Source organism: Astatotilapia calliptera, chromosome 14, assembly GCF_964374335.1.
Source record: "Astatotilapia calliptera chromosome 14, fAstCal68.1, whole genome shotgun sequence".
Taxonomy (NCBI): domain Eukaryota; kingdom Metazoa; phylum Chordata; class Actinopteri; order Cichliformes; family Cichlidae; genus Astatotilapia; species Astatotilapia calliptera.
This window is the reverse complement of record NC_137435.1, coordinates 3,318,144-3,337,464: the sequence shown is the minus strand read 5'-3', so window position 1 is coordinate 3,337,464 and position 19,321 is coordinate 3,318,144. Positions and strand designations below refer to the sequence as shown.

The window sequence follows — 19,321 nt, the reverse complement described above, 5'->3', positions numbered from 1 at the left end:
TGTGCCTGCCTCATTATGAGGATGTAGGGTTTCCCTCGGGTCTCACTTATGTCCGAACCTCACTCATTGGTGAAAACACCAAGACTGCACCATCGAAGTAGCTCAACATGAGGCACCACGATGGAACTAAAGTAAAGGTTGGTATCGTCATAGTGGCTTTTATCTGCTTACAGGTAAAAAGCTCAATCAGCACTTCCCGTGCTAACAAACCCAACAACCTGTCTGTAACCGCTAACACGTTGTACCTGTTGTATGACCAGTTTCATGTTTTATACAACTTCAAACACTCATCGTGTCACTTTATATGTCTCAGTTTCTATCAATATACAAAACTCTCCCCTAACCCCCCCCCCCCCCCCCCCCCCTTTGACATGCTTTCCCTAGCTACTTACCCTAACCATTAGCTAAACCTAACCATAACCCAACTGTAACACTGACAATGAAAACACATTTTGAGAAAAATGCCATCAAACTTGTGGGGGCGGCTGTTTTGTCCCCATAAGCGACCCCACAAGTATAGTGGCATGCCAATTTTCTGTCCACACAAAGATGTCTAAACATGTACACGCACACACGCGTACAAAAAACAGCATCATGCTCATCACTAGGGCTGCCACAAACGATTATTTTGATAGTCGACTAGTCACCGATTATTTATGCGATTAGTCGACTAATCAGATCATCATCCACTGGACGTAAAACTACAGCTTATTGCACCAGCAGCATCTGCTCTTATATAACTATCATTAGCTTACAGCTTTAAGCTTTTAAGGTGCTAACTAAAAATAAAGACAAGATGATAGTTTATTCAATTTTAATGAAATTTGCAGATTGTTTCTGTTATGATATTTTGATACCACGGTAAGCATTTACAGGATATTGTTTTATACAGGAAAACTGTTACTCAATAAGGCCAATCTACTAGTTGTTTTTCTCTTTCTCTGTGACCCAAGAATTAATGTGTAAGACTTACAGGCTGGTACCTCAAGGTCGAAAACACCACAGAGATGAGACCACTTCCTTACTCCCATCCTCCCTTTTTCTTTATCTCCTGGAAAAGGCTCGTTAAAGGCTAGGTGGTTTGTTTCAGAATTCACTGATGAAAGAACTCTGTATTCTATGTCTAGGAGTGTATTTTGCTGGGATGATCATAAATTGTAGCTGAACTGATAAACTACACACAGGATACTTCTTGGCTCACAAGGCAGGAAGACGTTTCCTTATTTGGTCTGTACCGGTTTGAACTGGGAAAGCTGACACACGAACCTTTTTTCATCTATATAAACTGCTGTGTATCAAATAAACCTTTGAGTCGATTTGGGAAGACAACCTGAAGCAGTCTGTGTTTCCTTGTTCTCCCAAGCTGCTCCCGACGTCGTAACTAACCCAGCTGAATGGCATACCTGAGTGTTACTTTAAATAATTAGGAATCTTATAAGGAAAGGACAGAACTCTGCTTATCGCTCACGCCACGGAGGAAACCCGGGAAGGCAATTTCCTTCAATTTTGGTGTCAGAAGTGGGATCCCTGACAGAAGGTAAATATGCGTCTTTCATATTTATATAAAGACCTATTATACCTCTCTCAGTGATTGATCCATAAAGAAACGGGATATGCTGACGAAGTTTCACTTAGTGATCCAGAGAGATACACTGACGACTTCCTCAGTCCCCGAATAAAGTAAATTAACCCTTGTGTGGTGTTGGTGGACACAGGAAGTTGCCTGTTGTCTTGAATATTTTAATTTTGTTTAAAAAAATAATAATAATTAATTGTTTAATTAAACGTACGTTAAAAAGTGAGAAGTTGCTCACTTAGAAAAGTGACACAGAAAGTTGCCTGTTGTCTTAAATACTTCTCGTTAAGTGAGAAGTTGCTCACCAAAGAGTGACACAGGGAGTTGCCTGTTATCTTGAAACGTACGTTAAAAAGTGAGAAGTTGCTCACTCACAGAAAGCTAGTAAATAATTAAATTTAATTTTGTTAAAAAAAAAAAACAAAAAAACGAAAGAAAACTGAAAACGGGTCTCACAGACCCGATTACCATACAAGGGTTAAAAGCAGTAAATTAAAAGCAGAAAGACACAGGAAGTTGCCTGTTGTTTTACGAGAAGTTGCTCGTTAAGCGAGAAGTTGCTCGCTAAGTGAGAGTTGCTCACACAAACAAAAAATTGCTAGCAATAAATTTAAAGTGACCTCAGCTGTGCCGCAGCGAAAATACTAACCTAAATCCTCCTAGCGTGTAAACCCCTCTGGAAATCACTGAACATGGGTCAGAATAATTCAAAGACCACAGACAGGTCCGATAAAAAAATCTAAAGTACCTGTAAAACCAAAAATTAATAAAATACAAAATAAAGTCTCAAATAACGGCTCAGTACAACTCCCATTTCCGGTTACGTGTAACCTACGTCCGCGAATCGGTAAAGACGTCCATTATCACGTATCCAGAACATGCGGGAGTGCTTATGTGACTGACTTTGTTTACAACTTAAGAAGTTCAATGCATTCTAATTTCTTTTCGGAGCCTTATCCCAAACGATTATCGCCAGAAAACAGGTCAGTAGAAATGTTGAATATCATTTGTGATAAGAAAAGTAGTCTGCTTAAAAAGTCCTGTAGAAAATATATGATAGAATGCCGCGACGTGATGCATCAAATGTTACCGCTATGGACAAAAGGAGGGTAAATAATGACAAAGTCGCCGATTTCTTTAAGAATCTAAAGAAATTCCTGCTAACAATGTCCAGAGACAAAAGTGACTTAAATGCAGTAACTATGTGTAAACAGAAGCCTGATGAATCTATCCTAGTATTCATAAAACGCTTTATGCACTGTTGGACAAGCTAGAGGTGCAAATTCAGCTCAGTTTTCCAGCAGCCGCAGACACCCAAAGCAAAAATGAATTTGTGTATTTAATTTAACATAAAGGGTGAAATGTTTGCTGACACTGATAACAGCTTATGTTTTCTCTGCCCTATGTACCGACATGATGGAGAAGGAACATCCTCTGTGTCAGCTGGACCCTCAGCAGAGAATGAACTCAACATCCTTTTTGTCCGGTACTCTATGTCACACACTGTGCCAAAAAAAAAAAAAAAACGTGTACAGACGCCACTAACAGGTAATCCCATGACTGGGAGCCACACTTTTGTTTCTCTCACACTGTTCAACAACATGATAACTGCTCACACAAGTGAAGGTCAAACAGTGATTTTGTCACATAACTCAGACATAGTTTATGACATAACTACACCATGTCGTCACATAGATCTAACCTACCCTATCCACTGTACTATTTCTGCACTTATGTTGCCAGCTGAATACCAGAATATGACATTGTGGTCAAAAAGTGAGAATGAGATAGGATTTATTGACTGTACACTTTATCACGTACACCTATTAAAACACAACAAGCTAGTATATGTCAAGCAACATCCCCTTTCCACGGAAAAAGCCGCAGCTCTACATGTCATCATAGGAGATTTATTGACTACAGGAGTAATAAAGCCCACACTCCTGTCAATCCTGTGCCAAAGCCTAACAAACCTGGCGTATGGCGTTTCATACAAGACTTAAGGCAAATTAATGCAGTCAACATTCCTCTGCCACCTCTCGTTTCAGATGTTCACAGCATATTGACATGCATTGCATACACACTTTACCGTGGTGGATTTATGCTCCGCTCCTTTTTCTCAGTCATGAAGACACACAGCCGTTATTTGCATTCACACATAGAAATAAGCAGTACACTTGGACTCGTTTGCCCCAAGGCATGATAGACAGCTCTGCTGCTTTCTCAATGGTGCTTCACTCCTCCAGGGCTGCACCCTGATCCACATGTGGATAACCTCCTCCTCTGTGCTGAAAGTGAAAAACTATGTCAAACTGCTACACACATGCTTCTCCAGCACCTCCAAAAGACTGGCCACAAAGCATCAGCAAAGAAAATGCAGTACTGTCAGACTTCTGTTCAATATTTGGGATTCACACTGTCTCACGGAAAACGTTCCATGACTGCAGACAGGGTCAAAGCTGTGACCTCTGTCCCTCGGCCCACTACACAGAAGGAAATGTTGTCCTTCCTAGGCATGGTGAACTATTGCAGACAGTGGATACCAGACTGTTCTTTTCATGACCACATTCTGCGTGACTGTTGTAAAAAAAGACAAGCCTCCTCGAATACTGTGGTCCACAGAAATGACTGCCTCTTTCAATGCATTAAAGGGAGTGCTGACCTCCGCCACTCAAAGGTGCTGCCTGAGTTGTTCAGGAATGCCGGCCTGCCTGAGGGCAGTAGCAGCTTGCTCTATCATGATAAGGGACTGCGGGAAGCTCACACTCTCACATGACACTATTCTACACACCAATCACCAGGTCACGACCATTCTAGCAAACATAACTAAACAACATATGCAAATCTCACATTTATTGATCCTATGCTGTGTTCTTCTGACCGACAGGATGGCTCAGACAGGCTTGACGTTCATGACTGCATGACACGTATACAGGAATCCACAGCACCACGTCCAGATTTAGAGCAAACACCTATCCCAGACTCAGCCACGGTTTATGTGGACGGGTCCTGTTCAAGGCCGAATGACAACTCATTTCTTTGTGGCTATTCAGTGGTGACATTGCCTGACATCATACTAGAGGCTCACTCATTACCATTTCACTCAGCACAAAAAGCAGAGCTCATGGCTTTAATACGCGCCTGTGAGCTACATTTGGATAAGCATGTGACGATTTACACAGACAGCCGCTATGCATTTGGCGTTGTGCATGACTTTGGCACATTGTGGAGACAGAGAGGATTTAGATCTGCTGATGGAAAATAAATTGCTAAATTCTGATTTTGTTCAAAGACTTTTTCAGGCTATACAGCTGCCATCGGCCATTGCAGTTGTAAAAACGAAAGGACACAGTACAGCTGACACAGACGAAGCAACAGGTAATGCCTTAGCAGACGTGACAGCCAAGGCTGCAGCTGCATCCCAGCTCCCACCTCCGCAGGAAGTATTATCTGTGCCCCTACAGCTGCCACTTGTTACACTCCCAGACTATTTAGACACAAATGTTGATTTAAAATTCATACAAGAGCAAGCCTCTGCATGTGATTACACCTATTGGGAGAATAATGACTGTACCTTAGATGACGGAGATGGCTTATACAAAATCTTAAGCGTTTGATTGCCCTCCCATATTCCCTGATGCCAGTCCTTGCCCGACATTTTCACTGTGTGAGTCATGTCGGACAAAGAGGGGTAATAGGGGCAATAAAATCAAGATTTGTAATTGAGAAAACATGACATGCAGTAAAAAGCATATTAGCAACCTGTCTAACATGTGCACGAACTAATGTAGGAAGACCAAAAGCAAAACATCAGCATTTACCACAACCAGATTTTCCATTTCATACATTACAAATTGATTTTATACATATGCCAGCACAAGGAAGCATCAAGTACTTACTGGTAATAGTGGATCAATTTAGTAAATGAGTAGAAGCTTATCCAACCTCAAAAGAAACTGCAGAAGTAGTCTGTCAAAAGTTGAGCAATGAAATAATACCCAGATTCGGAATACCTCACCAGATTAACAGTGATAGAGGATCTTCATTCACATTAGAAGTAATTCAAAAGTGTGCTAAAACTTTAATGACCTGGGTCAAATTACTTACTCAAGTCCTGTGTGAGATTAGAATGACTCAATCTGCAGTAACCAAATTATTTCCATTTGAAATAAGACTATTTCCAAGACCATGGTCAGCTTCCAGAGGGGCACCGCTAGTAGAAGGTGATGTATATTGCATTGTCCACTGATGTTCACAACCTGATAGAAAAACTGAATAATAACTATCAGAAAGTTTGTCTCTCTCAGCTTTTCCCCTCCACAGTTCCACCAGTGGAGACAAGGAGATGCATGTTGGAGAAGCCACTAAAACCAAGGACTCTCTGGGAGGCCGCGCGTGTTCCAGCCCCCAGACTGCACTGGCAGTGACGAAGAACCAGCATCCTCACAGACGGACAACCTCAGTGTATTCATGCCAGCAGGGTTAAGACCAGCCCAATCGGACCATCTCAGGCGTCGGATCAAGTAGATGACATCTCAGGCGAGCCAGCGCCAGGATCCAATTTACACACACACACAATCACTGATTAAGACACAACGTCTGAAAGAACAACAACAAGGTACTCAAACATCCAGCAGGAACAGAAAGCCAAAAGTACCACATGATGTCTAACCTGATAAAGCCAGACTCATTTCATCCTGATAATGGAGAAAATGAAATGCCCATTGTCATCATACGACGCTTATTCAATGTCTCTCGAACCTGGGACCAGGCCAGGAGACAACTGAAGAACTGTTTTTCTTATATACTTTCTCATATATTTAGGTTATTTATTATATCTATCGCATTAACCTTAGGATTTCTCTTTGCTATTTTGTATTGTAAACTGCAACCATGTTCACATTTCTGCAGGTCATATTTTGCTGACTATACCTCATGCTCCATTTTGCAAGACACCTACTTAATGCACTCCTCACGTTCCCTAAAATCAGTAAATAGCAACATAGACGCCACTAATAAACCATTTTATGCACCCTCTAGAACAGGAGCTAACGCCTGGTATGAAAATGCCAGAACAGCCGCTCGTGATTTAGGAAACAGTAACTGTTATGTCTGTTCAAAGGCTAATCCAGAACAGGTAATAGTAGGATACCCCATATCCGGTTTCCCCCTCACTGAGGGACTAGAGAAAATCAGCGGAGATAATGCTCTCTTTAAAGACACTTTACAGTTGACTCTGAGCCCTCTCGACTGCCTACTTAGACACACACACACACCAACTAACCCTGAGACTCCATTAGGCGAATTATTGAAGTTATCTAATGACACCGCAGGGACCTGCGCCCCAATGAAACGCCCTAAGAATAGGTTAAAGCCCTCACTGCCCTTAGGACAGATCCCTCTCCATTTTAATACTAGTGTGATATGTCTGCGCAGACTAAAGTTAACTGGCCCAGACACACACATAGATTATACAAAGGATAACTATACATTCTTCTCTGACTCCCCAGGTGCACGCTGTAATGAGACATGGCTAGCTGTCTCTGTGGCTGAAGTTGTATCATATCTGGAGGAACACACACACAGTTCAAGTTCGAGCAGAGAATCGATCATTGTTCCCCCAGAGGGTGTATTAAATGATACTGACTGGGGGGAGTTAGTTAAATCACACATGGTCACGCGCCTAACTAGACCAATCCCACATGCTTATTGGATGTGCAATAATACCCTTAGATTAGCTTTACCTGTTAATTGGACCGGTACCTGTGGTTTAGTAACCGTTGATGTATGCTGTACTTTCATTCCCAATAACACCGCTCCTAACGGTTCATTCACACAAGCTATGAATAAACTTGAAGCATTGCAGATAGAACTAATTGCCAATACAGGTCACGGTCAGTGGCTACATAAGTGGCTACAGGACACGTTTGGAAGATGGAAGGAACTAATTGTAGCCTTTGTAACCGTTGCAGCATGTTTTTGATGATTATTGTCTGTTGTGTAGTACCCTGTGTACGTTCAATGATAACCCGTATAGCTACTAGTACAGCTACTTCAATGTATTTGCAATTGGCACAAATTGACCCAGATTATGTGTCAGATGTCATCAATGATGTTCCTGATGTGTATATTGAACATTAGGTTGTGAACTATTACATTTTATGATTTGCTTTTTATATTATGTTATTACATTTGTGATTTTTCCTTTCTATTTGAGTTATTATTTTTAAAAAATAATAAAAGAGGGGAACTGTTATGATATTTTGATACCACGGTAAGCATTTACAGGATATTGTTTTATACAGGAAAACTGTTACTCAATAAGGCCAATCTACTAGTTGTTTTTCTCTTTCTCTGTGACCCAAGAATTAATGTGTAAGACTTACAGGCTGGTACCTCAAGGTCGAAAACACCACAGAGATGAGACCACTTCCTTACTCCCATCCTCCCTTTTTCTTTATCTCCTGGAAAAGGCTCGTTAAAGGCTAGGTGGTTTGTTTCAGAATTCACTGATGAAAGAACTCTGTATTCTATGTCTAGGAGTGTATTTTGCTGGGATGATCATAAATTGTAGCTGAACTGATAAACTACACACAGGATACTTCTTGGCTCACAAGGCAGGAAGACGTTTCCTTATTTGGTCTGTACCGGTTTGAACTGGGAAAGCTGACACACGAACCTTTTTTCATCTATATAAACTGCTGTGTATCAAATAAACCTTTGAGTCGATTTGGGAAGACAACCTGAAGCAGTCTGTGTTTCCTTGTTCTCCCAAGCTGCTCCCGACGTCGTAACTAACCCAGCTGAATGGCATACCTGAGTGTTACTTTAAATAATTAGGAATCTTATAAGGAAAGGACAGAACTCTGCTTATCGCTCACGCCACGGAGGAAACCCGGGAAGGCAATTTCCTTCAGTTTCGGTAAAGTTTAATAAACTCCTTGCTATCTAAAATATAACAGGACACCGGAGTATATTCTCCAGCATCTCACACTTCTGATAATCAGCTGTCTGCTTGACGTTTATTCAGCTGTGTAAAAACTATAACTTTAATCTCAGCCAAACCGATTTACTCAGGAACAAATAAAATACTAAAAAAAAGCCAAACAATAACATTTTTAATTTATCTAAGTGACTCATATATATTTAACCTGAGTCACGAAAGACGGCGGTGGGTTTGAAAACAATTTGCCGGGAGTCCTGTGCTCTCACGGCGCTAGTGACCTAGCCCCCGGCTAGCTATCGAGCTAGTGGGTAACAGACATCTCCGAAAACGTCGGAGCGCTTTTGAAAATATGCGGTGTCTTGATAAACTGAGCAGATATTTGAGGTTTACACAGCTACATTCTCGCCTGAAAATATGTTAAACGTTTATTTTGTGACCCAGAAAGAATAATAAGAGTAATATTAAAACTAACTAGCTACCGCCATTGTTGGAAACTAAGCTGGGCCGCGCTATGAATTCTGGGACACAGCTGCTTCTTCTTCTTCGGGGTTTAACGGCAGCTGGCATCCTTGTACATGCTGTGCTGCCATCTTCTGTTTCAGTCCGTTATTACACTCTTAAATCCTGCTATTATTCCTGCGTCTTTTGCGATCTTACAAAGCTTCAAACGACACGTCGACTATTAAATCAGTCGTCGACGATTTTGATAGTCGACGTAATCGTGACTAGTCGAAAAATCGTGGCAGCCCTACTCATCACACATTCTTCGCGTGCTCTGTCAATATACAGTGGGGCAAAAAAGTATTTAGTCAGCCACCGATTGTGCAAGTTCCCCCACCTAAAATGATGACAGAGGTCAGTAATTTGCACCAGAGGTACACTTCAACTGTGAGAGACAGAATGTGAAAAAAAAATCCATGAATCCACATGGTAGGATTTGTAAAGAATTTATTCGTAAATCAGGGTGGAAAATAAGTATTTGGTCAATAACAAAAATACAACTCAATACTTTGTAACATAACCTTTGTTGGCAATAACAGAGGTCAAACGTTTACTATAGGTCTTTACCAGGTTTGCACACACAGTAGCTGGTATTTTGGCCCATTCCTCCATGCAGATCTTCTCGAGAGCAGTGATGTTTTGGGGCTGTCGCCGAGCAACACGGACTTTCAACTCCCGCCACAGATTTTCTATGGGGTTGAGGTCTGGAGACTGGCTAGGCCACTCCAGGACTTTCAAATGCTTCTTACGGAGACACTCCTTTGTTGCCCGGGCGGTGTGTTTTGGATCATTGTCATGTTGGAAGACCTAGCCTCGTTTCATGTTCAAAGTTCTCACTGATGGAAGGAGGTTTTGGCTCAAAATCTCACGATACATGGCCCCATTCATTCTGTCCTTAACACGGATCAGTCGTCCTGTCCCCTTGGCAGAAAAACAGCCCCATAGCATGATGTTTCCACCCCCATGCTTCACAGTAGGTATGGTGTTCTTGGGATGCAACTCAGTATTCTTCTTCCTCCAAACACGACGAGTTGAGTTTATACCAAAAAGTTCTACTTTGGTTTCATCTGACCACATGACATTCTCCCAATCCTCTGCTGTATCATCCATGTGCTCTCTGGCAAACTTCAGACGGGCCTGGACATGCACTGGCTTCAGCAGCGGAACACGTCTGGCACTGCGGGATTTGATTCCCTGCCGTTGTAGTGTGTTACTGATGGTGACCTTTGTTACTTTGGTCCCAGCTCTCTGCAGGTCATTCACCAGGTCCCCCCGTGTGGTTCTGGGATCTTTGCTCACCGTTCTCATGATCATTTTGACCCCACGGGATGAGATCTTGCGTGGAGCCCCAGACCGAGGGAGATTATCAGTGGTCTTGTATGTCTTCCATTTTCTGATGATTGCTCCCACAGTTGATTTTTTCACACCAAGCTGCTTGCCTATTGTAGATTCACTCTTCCCAGTCTGGTGCAGGTCTACAATACTTTTCCTGGTGTCCTTCGAAAGCTCTTTGGTCTTGGCCATGGCGGAGTTTGGAGTCTGACTGTTTGAGGCTGTGGACAGGTGTCTTTTATACAGATGATGAGTTCAAACAGGTGCCATTCATACAGGTAACGAGTGGGGGACAGAAAAGCTTCTTACAGAAGACGTTACAGGTCTGTGAGAGCCAGAGATTTTCCTTGTTTGAGGCAAGGCAAGTTTATTTGTATAGCACAATTCAACAACAAGGCGATTCAAAGTGCTTTACAGAGACATTAGAAACAAGAACAAATAAAAAGCATGATTTAAAATTGAGGTGACCAAATACTTATTTTCCACCCTGATTTACGAATAAATTCTTTACAAATCCTACCATGTGGATTCATGGATTTTTTTTTCACATTCTGTCTCTCACAGTTGAAGTGTACCTCTGGTGCAAATTACTGACCTCTGTCATCATTTTAAGTGGGGGAACTTGCACAATCGGTGGCTGACTAAATACTTTTTTGCCCCACTGTAACTGCAAACACAAACACACAGACATTAGCAACACGCATGTAGCTATCACTTCTGTGTGTGTGTGTGTGTGTGTGTCAGACAGCAACAAAACTGACAGATGTGCAACAAAGTACAGCAGTAACCTTCTAACCTGTGCTGGCTTCAGAATGACAGAGGCATTATGAGTGTGCGGGTGGTGTGTGTGCTGTGTTTGTCCGTGTGTTAGCCTTGTTAAAGATCCATTTCAATTCTGGAAGATTCAATATTTATCAAATAGAGACGCAGGTGTCTGCCTGCGGGATCTGAAATTACCACAGAGGATGAACGAGAAATGGAAAGAGAGGGAGGAAGAGAGAGAGGGGAGCTTCTGTAGCTTCTCCCCAGACCTCTGATCATTCCTATGCTTAAGTGGGTTTCAAGTGGTGCATTTAGAAAAAATTCAGTAAGAACAGTCATACTCTGGACCCCCGGTGGAAGAAACCATAAGTTACTCTGCAAAAGCGATCCTACCTGCTTCAGAGGGTTTCAGTATCTCTTCAACAATGTCAGCCTCTCACGATGAAGTACGGTAGCGATGTGATGACTCGATCAGGAACAGCCTGAAAAAAAAGAAGATTTTCATTGATTAAAAATCTTTTTTTGGTTAATTAAAATGAGAATTCAATGTCATGTAAAACCTTATCTGCCAAGTCTCAATGCAGGCTCAATCATCCAGGCAAGGAAGTCCCAAAAAGTTGATTCTGTTCACCTGGATATAGATATTTCGCGCATCCAGGTAATAATAATAATACTAATACTAATACTACTACTAATAATAATAATAATAAACAGTACAGTGTGGTGAAAGTGGTGAAAATGCTACGTCCAGATGAACAGAATCAACTTTTCAGGACTTATCTGCCAAGTTTTCAGGTTCTTGGCATCGATACACAAAAACCAACTGCAGTTACAAACAAGCTGCTTTTAAGCAAACACCTTTTGAGAAGCTGGGAAAAAATAACTTTTTCACAATAATATAGTTTCAGAAGATTTTTGACAAATATACTGAGGCTGGACATTTTATACCTCAAGAATAAACTCACTTATTAAAAGTAGCTACTACCTGTCTGCTCGGCCTCACCTCCATTAATCTGTGTCACTAATTATCATCATTATCAATTATCACTAAAGTCATAATTTAGCACTCACATCTTACACAAATATATTCCATTCTGGATCCAGTAAAATCGAAACAAAAAAACTGAAAAAGAGAATGAAACAACAGCACAAAAGATTAGGTAGAGTTGAAAAACAATGTATGATAATAATAATAATCTATTCATTCTCTTCCGCTTATCCTTTGTCAGGGATGCAAGGGGCTGGAGCCAATCCCAGCTGTCTTAGAGAGGCAGGGTACACCCTGGACAGGTCGCCAGTCTGTAGCAGGGCTAACACATAGACACAGACAATCATTCACACTCACATTCACACCTATGGGCAACTAACCTATCCCCACTAACTGCATGTCTTTGGACTATGGGAGGAAGCCACAGTACCCAGAGAGAGCATGCAAACTCAAAGATCCTGGAACGGTGGAATTGAACTTAGGACCTTCTTGCTGTGAGGCAACAGTGCTAACCACCATGCCCAATAATAACAACATTAATAATAATAATAACTTTATTTATATAGCACTTTTCAAAACACAGAGCTACAAAGTGCTTCACAGTTCAAATAACACTAACCTATAAAATCGAGTTTTCAGCATTCATAAAACAAACAACGTGAGCCGACCTGACTGTCTGAGGAAGGCTGTTCCACAAAAGCCTCAAAAGCACGATCACTCCTGGTCTTAAAATCAGAGCATCAAAGCAAAATGATGTCACAGTAGCTATAAAGTTAACATGGAGGTGATTTTAGAGCCCTTCATGGCTGTTGCCATAGTGGCCACACCATGTTACTACAATTTGATTCCATGACCCAAAAATAACTTTTCTCTTAATTTGGTTGATCGTGGCTCAAGAGTTGGCAGTTCATCTTGTAACCGGAAGGTTGCTGGTTCTAGTCCCGGCTCGGACAGTCTCGGTCGTTGTGTCCTTGGGCAAGACACTTCACCTGCCGCCTACTGCTGATGGCCAGAGGGGCCGATGGCGCGATATGGCAGCCTCGCTTCTGTCAGTCTGCCCCAGGGCAGCTGTGGCTGCAACTGTAGCTGCCTCCACCAGTGTGTGAATGTGAGAGTGAATGAATAGTGGTATTGTAAAGCGCTTTGAGGGGCCGCTATATAAATGCAATCCATTATTATTATTATTACTAATGTGAAAAAGGACTCTGTTTATCACTCGAGTATATTCCATCTGGTCTGCTGACATTTGGAAAGTATAGATGAGCTGTATGATTTTGCAGAGAGCCAGCAGGAAGTCAGCTAGCTTGGCGGGAAGAAATCTGATCTGAGCATGTTCTCTATGGGCTTCACTTAGAAAAAGCAACACTGTAGAAGCCCGTGTTACGTCATGGTACCAAATGGAGGAAGACTGGAAAGTTTTTTTTGGCGTCTGCATCATTGAGCAGCTGTCATTTGAATGCATGAGGCTTTTGGCTGTTTGTGAAGATAAAAAACAAACTCCGCAGCGCAGTATGGTGCTTCTGCATATTCTACCTTTTACAAGTTGAAAATTCACGTCGACTTGTTCCCTGCTCGCAATAAAGTGCAAACATTCAATAAAGATTGTGAATCGGGATTATGAGGTCACACATCAAACATATAGCTTTGTGTGATGTGACTGGATTAACAAGACAGAAGAAGATCTAAATGATCATGAGAGATTGAGGTCTATTCAGCAGTTAGAGATGATCCCCTTCACTTAATCTCGCTAACATCTGAATCAAACGCCACCCCTCGTCTTCAACACCCGACAGCTGCGCGTGAATAAAAGCAAAGCGTCCTCCCTCTCGCTCTCTCCCAGAGTGCTGATATCGATGATGGCACAGCGAGGATGTCAGCGTTTCACTTTTAAATGAGCAAGTCAGGATGCTAGAGTGTCAGCTCCAAAGGAAGCCCTTTGTACTGCAGAGGCCAATATGCCTGGTTAATGAGACTGTGGCTCAGACCCGGACAGTGAGGCCTTGTGGGAAGAATGCTGCCGCTCCTCTGGTCTTATTAAGATGAGAGGAGAGATAAGTAGATGGGAGAGAGTAAGTCTGTCCAGCCCTCCACTGTATATAATCTGTCTGCTGACATTGTGCTACATTCAACCGTAATTACGCTTTGGGAGGAGTCGTCATCCACAGTGGGAGACGTGATACTGAGGATAATCATGCTCATAATGATAACCAGAACTTTACAAGATCTGATCTAAAGGCGGCTACAGAGATTTTCAGCAACTGTTTTGAATGCCACACTGTGCAACATCGATTTAAAGACTCGGGTTTGATATATAAAGTGTGGATTGGCATTTTGAGCAAACTCACCACTGAGTATTTGCTCTCCATGATTGTTGGTATATACTGTAGAGTATGGACTGGACCTTCTGGCTGAGAAACTGTGGGAAATTACACATGCATGTGTCTGTGAAGGTTCTCAGTCATCCAGGTCATCGTAGTCAAAGGAGCTTGCAAAGAAAAGCGTCTGGACTTCTTTAAGTTGCTTGAAGACCAGAAAAGAAGACCAGACACCAGCGAGGGAGGATAAGAAGGACAGACGCAACAACATTGTCATCCCCTATGTAGCCGGTGTATCAGAAAAACTCAGGAGAGTTTTCTCCAAGCATGACATCCCGGTGCATTTCAGACCCAGCAACACGCTCAGACGCCTTAACGCCCACTCACATCCTGGGCCATCTGACCTCAGGAATTCGCATGATAAGGTGGGGCCAGGTTTCACAATGAACTCACCCGAAACTCTGGCTGATTGGGACCCACACCCAGTTTCACACCTTGGCTCAGGCGATTAGAGGATCATCAGGGGGTCCTTTTGTCCCTCTGTGGGGGGAAACTCCCACTAGGTTTATATCTGGGACTCTCCACCATTTGACCTTAGAACTGAAGAAGCTTCTCGGATGAGAGGTGAAACGTCTTCAAGCAACTTAAAGAAGTCCAGACGCTTTTCTTTGCAAGCTCCTTTGAACACATGCATGTGGCAGGGTAAGCCCACCATAAAGCATACCTGCTTAATTTTTTCCTTTTAACTAATAATAACCATAATTTATGAAATGAATGCCATGCTGCATTTAGTAAGACTAGAAAATAGCAACTGAGACCAGAAGAAAACATGTCAGAAATCACAGTTTTTTTCCATGGACTTCTGGAGTTGCCCCCTGGTCTTTACTTTGTCTTTACTTCTTAGATTTGGAAACTACATCCAGCTTTATTCATGCAGTCTGTGGTAAAAAGAAAGAAAACGCACAAATAGTTGCATAAACAATTTGATTTTTTGCATCCATCATTTAATGACTATTCACTTATTCAAACATCATGACCTTCTGTACGATTTAAAATGTAGATCTGCATGGTGATTCTCTAATATCTGCTGTTTCACAGCCTATGATGAGTGTGCACTTCCTTGTTTCCTCCGATGCTGCGTCCTACTTAACTTTCACGATAACACCTGGAGGACACATGCAAACAAACAATGTGCCAAAACTATTATTTGTTCTTCTTTGTTGAAAGAAGTCTTTCACTTTGCATTTTTTGCCTCCATTTATTCTATTCTGATTTTTTAAAGTAGTTCACCGTTGCACCAGTGTCACATTAATTAGTCCCACTGTGAGATCATTATTCTAACTTTTGCCCTTGATCAGAACAGGAGGGACTGTAACAATGGCCAACTTCTCTCATAGTGCAGCTGGAGTGGTGACCAATGATACCACCACAGTTCTGTCACACTGGTCATCTTTCATCATGAACAATGAAAAATGGCACAGTTTACTTTCAGCTTTATACATCTTTAATACATCAGATAAAGAGAATGTTATTATTTTTTCTTCAAAAGCACTGGCTTTTGTTCAAAGTCTATAATTTATCCATAATTCACTGATTACAACAAGTCCTTTGAAATTAAACATGACACTGGCAGCTTGCTCTCACCAAATAAAAATGATCTGTAGGAGTCCAGAATTAGTGGACCAGCCAGCAGCAGCATTTTTGCTCACCTAGCTTGGTGTGGGTTTGTCCTCAACATTACATTAACAGAAATAAAGTTAAAGCCACTGAACTGCTTTGGTAAAGGAATAAAAAACAATTTAGCAGAAATTCCACTGTTTACCTGATCAGTTCATTCATGTAAAGCTCCTCCTATATGGACTTTGTGGCTGTAAAATCTTATAACCGCAAGTCTTTTGTCTTTCTCCGATCATAATGACTATGGCCACTAGTTAAACAGAAACAATGGGTCACAATAAACTGCTCAAATAACCTAAAGAGTTGGAGAGAAACTTGCTGTGATGTGAGTCAATCACTCTGTCCAATTCAGTTCCAAATAGTCATGTTTGCAAGTGAATTGGCTACACGGACTGACTCCATTGCATGGACTTATAATTTGGCGTCTCTATTCATTCATTCATCTAACCAGTTTCTTCTGCGTATCCAGTTCAGCCTCACTGGGTTGACATCCCGCTGCAGGGCTAACACAGAGAGACAGACCACTATTGATCCTCATGTTCCCATCCACAGCTACTTTAGAATTATCACTTAACCTAAAATGCACGTCTTTGTATTGTGGGAGGAAGCTGGAAGAAACCCTGCAACGACAACTAATTCACTGAGGTCTAAATCATCATAGATCTGTGAATAGTTTTTGATATTTCTCACAGTGATTATATTGTTTGTTCCATGATTGTTGAGACTCGGAAGAACAATTTAAGAAAAACAAATTACATATTGTGATGCCTCGAGGTGGGGTTAGGGTCGACTTACACACTGAGGATTAATACGGCCGGAGCTTTGCCTCCATAAAGTGTGTTTCTCGACAACCAGCTGGAGAGTCTCAGAGTCTCCAACTAAAGACAGACCTGACACTCCACAGAGCGGATCTCTCTTTTTCTTAATGAAAAAAACATCCGTCTTCTTTCTTCTCAATACTTCCAACCAGCAAAACAAACACTGAGCAGTGAAAACTTCTGCTGGAAGAATACAATATTTTTTATAACCACACCAGTGTTGTTTGTCTACATGTCTGAACATATATTTAGGCAGCAATGAAACAGCGGTCATCGCTTGTAGCAGAAGGTTTACTGATCGTGGATTTCCATGATCCATGATAAGCTGATGGTGACAGAAACTACATCCTTGTTTCCTCGGCATGTTTTCAATCAATTCTAGTCCACTTAGGTTGTTTGGTAAAAATGTTTGTAAATCATTTCATTAAAAAAAGTCTCATCATTACCTCTAAAGTGATCTCAGTAGGATACCTTTATATTTATACTCTGGCTGATCATCAGAACAACTAAGCTGTAGTGCCTCTTCACCTCACTGTGCAATACCTTTTGTGCAATACTTTTGTAAATAGTCAACGGTGCAATAGACTCAATACTTGAAATGTGCAATTCACTTGTATTTTTATTTTTATTCCTATTTATTCTATTTATCCCCTTCGTATATTTTATTTATATTGTCTCTGTATTTATATATATGTGTGTGTGTGTGTATATATATATATATATATATATATATATATATATATATATATATATATATATATATATATAATATTCTGTAACTCTGTAACTTCTGTCGGTGCTGTGCTTTTTTGGAAATCGAATTTCCCAGAGGAACCCACCCGAGGGATTAATAAAGTTCTATCTAATCTAATCTAAAGAAAGAAAAATAAAACCAGTAGAACAGCGAGGATGACGATGCATCAATAATGAGCACTGAATATTATAAAAATGATTAATTTTTTATTGCATTATTATTGAAGATGAAGACTGGACCAACTGAACTGATTTGTCCAATCTGTCCATCCATATACTTCAATCCCCAGAAATAATTCAGGGGATTGATCGCTTGCAAAGAAGGGGTGCAAGCCGATGGCTGAAGGTGAATCTGAGGTTTAACCTGAGGTTTGAGCAGAAAACAAATCATGATTCACACGTTGCACTTGTCATTAGAATGAAACGATAAAGTCCTTAGCACTGAGCCATACAACCTCCAACAGCTACACCGTTGCAATGGAACATATATCAGGACTTTACAGATCAATTTGGCTGCTGAACCAGCCCTCTCGCTTGCATAAACAGCACATCTTTTTCCTCAAGGTAATTCCACATGCAACAGTGAGCCCTGTTACTGGTTTTTTTGAATACTACCAGATCAGCCCATTTCTGGCTTCTCGCCATTGGCTACAGATCACTTTTAAAGCACATCGTTGTCTGTCCCCAAACTACATTCAATTCAGTTCACCAAATCTCAACAGTTGCTTCAAGCTCGGAGATTCATATTGTGAGGTAAACCCCATACCATAACACAGAGAAAACAATCAGATGACGAGTACTTGGTGACAATGGGAAGGAAAAACTCCCTTTTAACAGGAAGAAACTTCTAGCAGACCTTGGATCAGAGAGGGGCAGCCATCTGCCCAACCAGTTGGGGGAAGAGGGAAGAAAGACGGGACAAAAGACACGCTGTGGAAGACAGCCCGAGATTAATCATAACTCAGGATTAAATGCAAAATGCTGTATAAACAAAGCTGCTCTCTTGATGGCACTCTCACTAGGTGTTGGCTCTCTCTGCAGTATTTTATCACTTCTTGTTCCTGTTACACTCCACAGTGGTGTTCTGTATGGCTTCATTTGTGTAGCTTGCTTTATTACAGACCTTTAAATAAAACTTATTTTGTAGTGTAACCTTCAAGTGCTTTATCCAAAGTACAATTTCTGCTAAATCAGTTTCAAATTATATTCACTGATTGTATCTTTAGGGATTCACTAGCTTAGCGTAGCTGCTAGCGTAGCTCCTAGCCTAGTCACTAATCGCATGGCTTCCTCCTCTTTCTTGATCACTGAGCCTCCTTTAGTAAAAACAGTCGTGTAATAAATAAGGCTGGAGGCCAGGCTCAGTGAGTTGGACATATGGGTCCACACCCCATTGTCCCAGGCAGCCAGGAAACGGGTCAGCTGGGTGACGGTGAGGATGAAGCGTACCCTTAAATAACAACCCAGTATGCCACCAACCTGTTCACATTTGGAAATGTTCTGACCCAAGGCCAGAGCAGGCAACACTGAGGTAAGTGCTTTGGGACCATAAATAGGTGCAATAAAGATAGATGGCATTAAAATCCAGGGGAAAACAAACACTTTCAGGTAAGACAAAGATAATATTACTGCTGAACCAGACTCCAGATGTCT

The 19,321-nt window shown here is 41.4% G+C and overlaps 1 protein-coding gene across 6 annotated transcripts in view; it reads right to left on the bottom strand.

The window, feature by feature from the left end:
• LOC113037032 (leucine-rich repeat and fibronectin type III domain-containing protein 1-like protein) overlaps positions 1–19,321 on the bottom strand; it is a 421,423-nt gene that overhangs the window by 129,421 nt on the left and 272,681 nt on the right. For all 6 annotated transcript variants that reach the window (XM_026193741.2, XM_080289322.1, XM_026193739.2 and 3 more), the window contains one exon: positions 11,511–11,599. The gene's annotated coding sequence lies outside the window, so the exon portion shown is untranslated. The remainder of the gene's footprint in view (positions 1–11,510; positions 11,600–19,321) is intronic.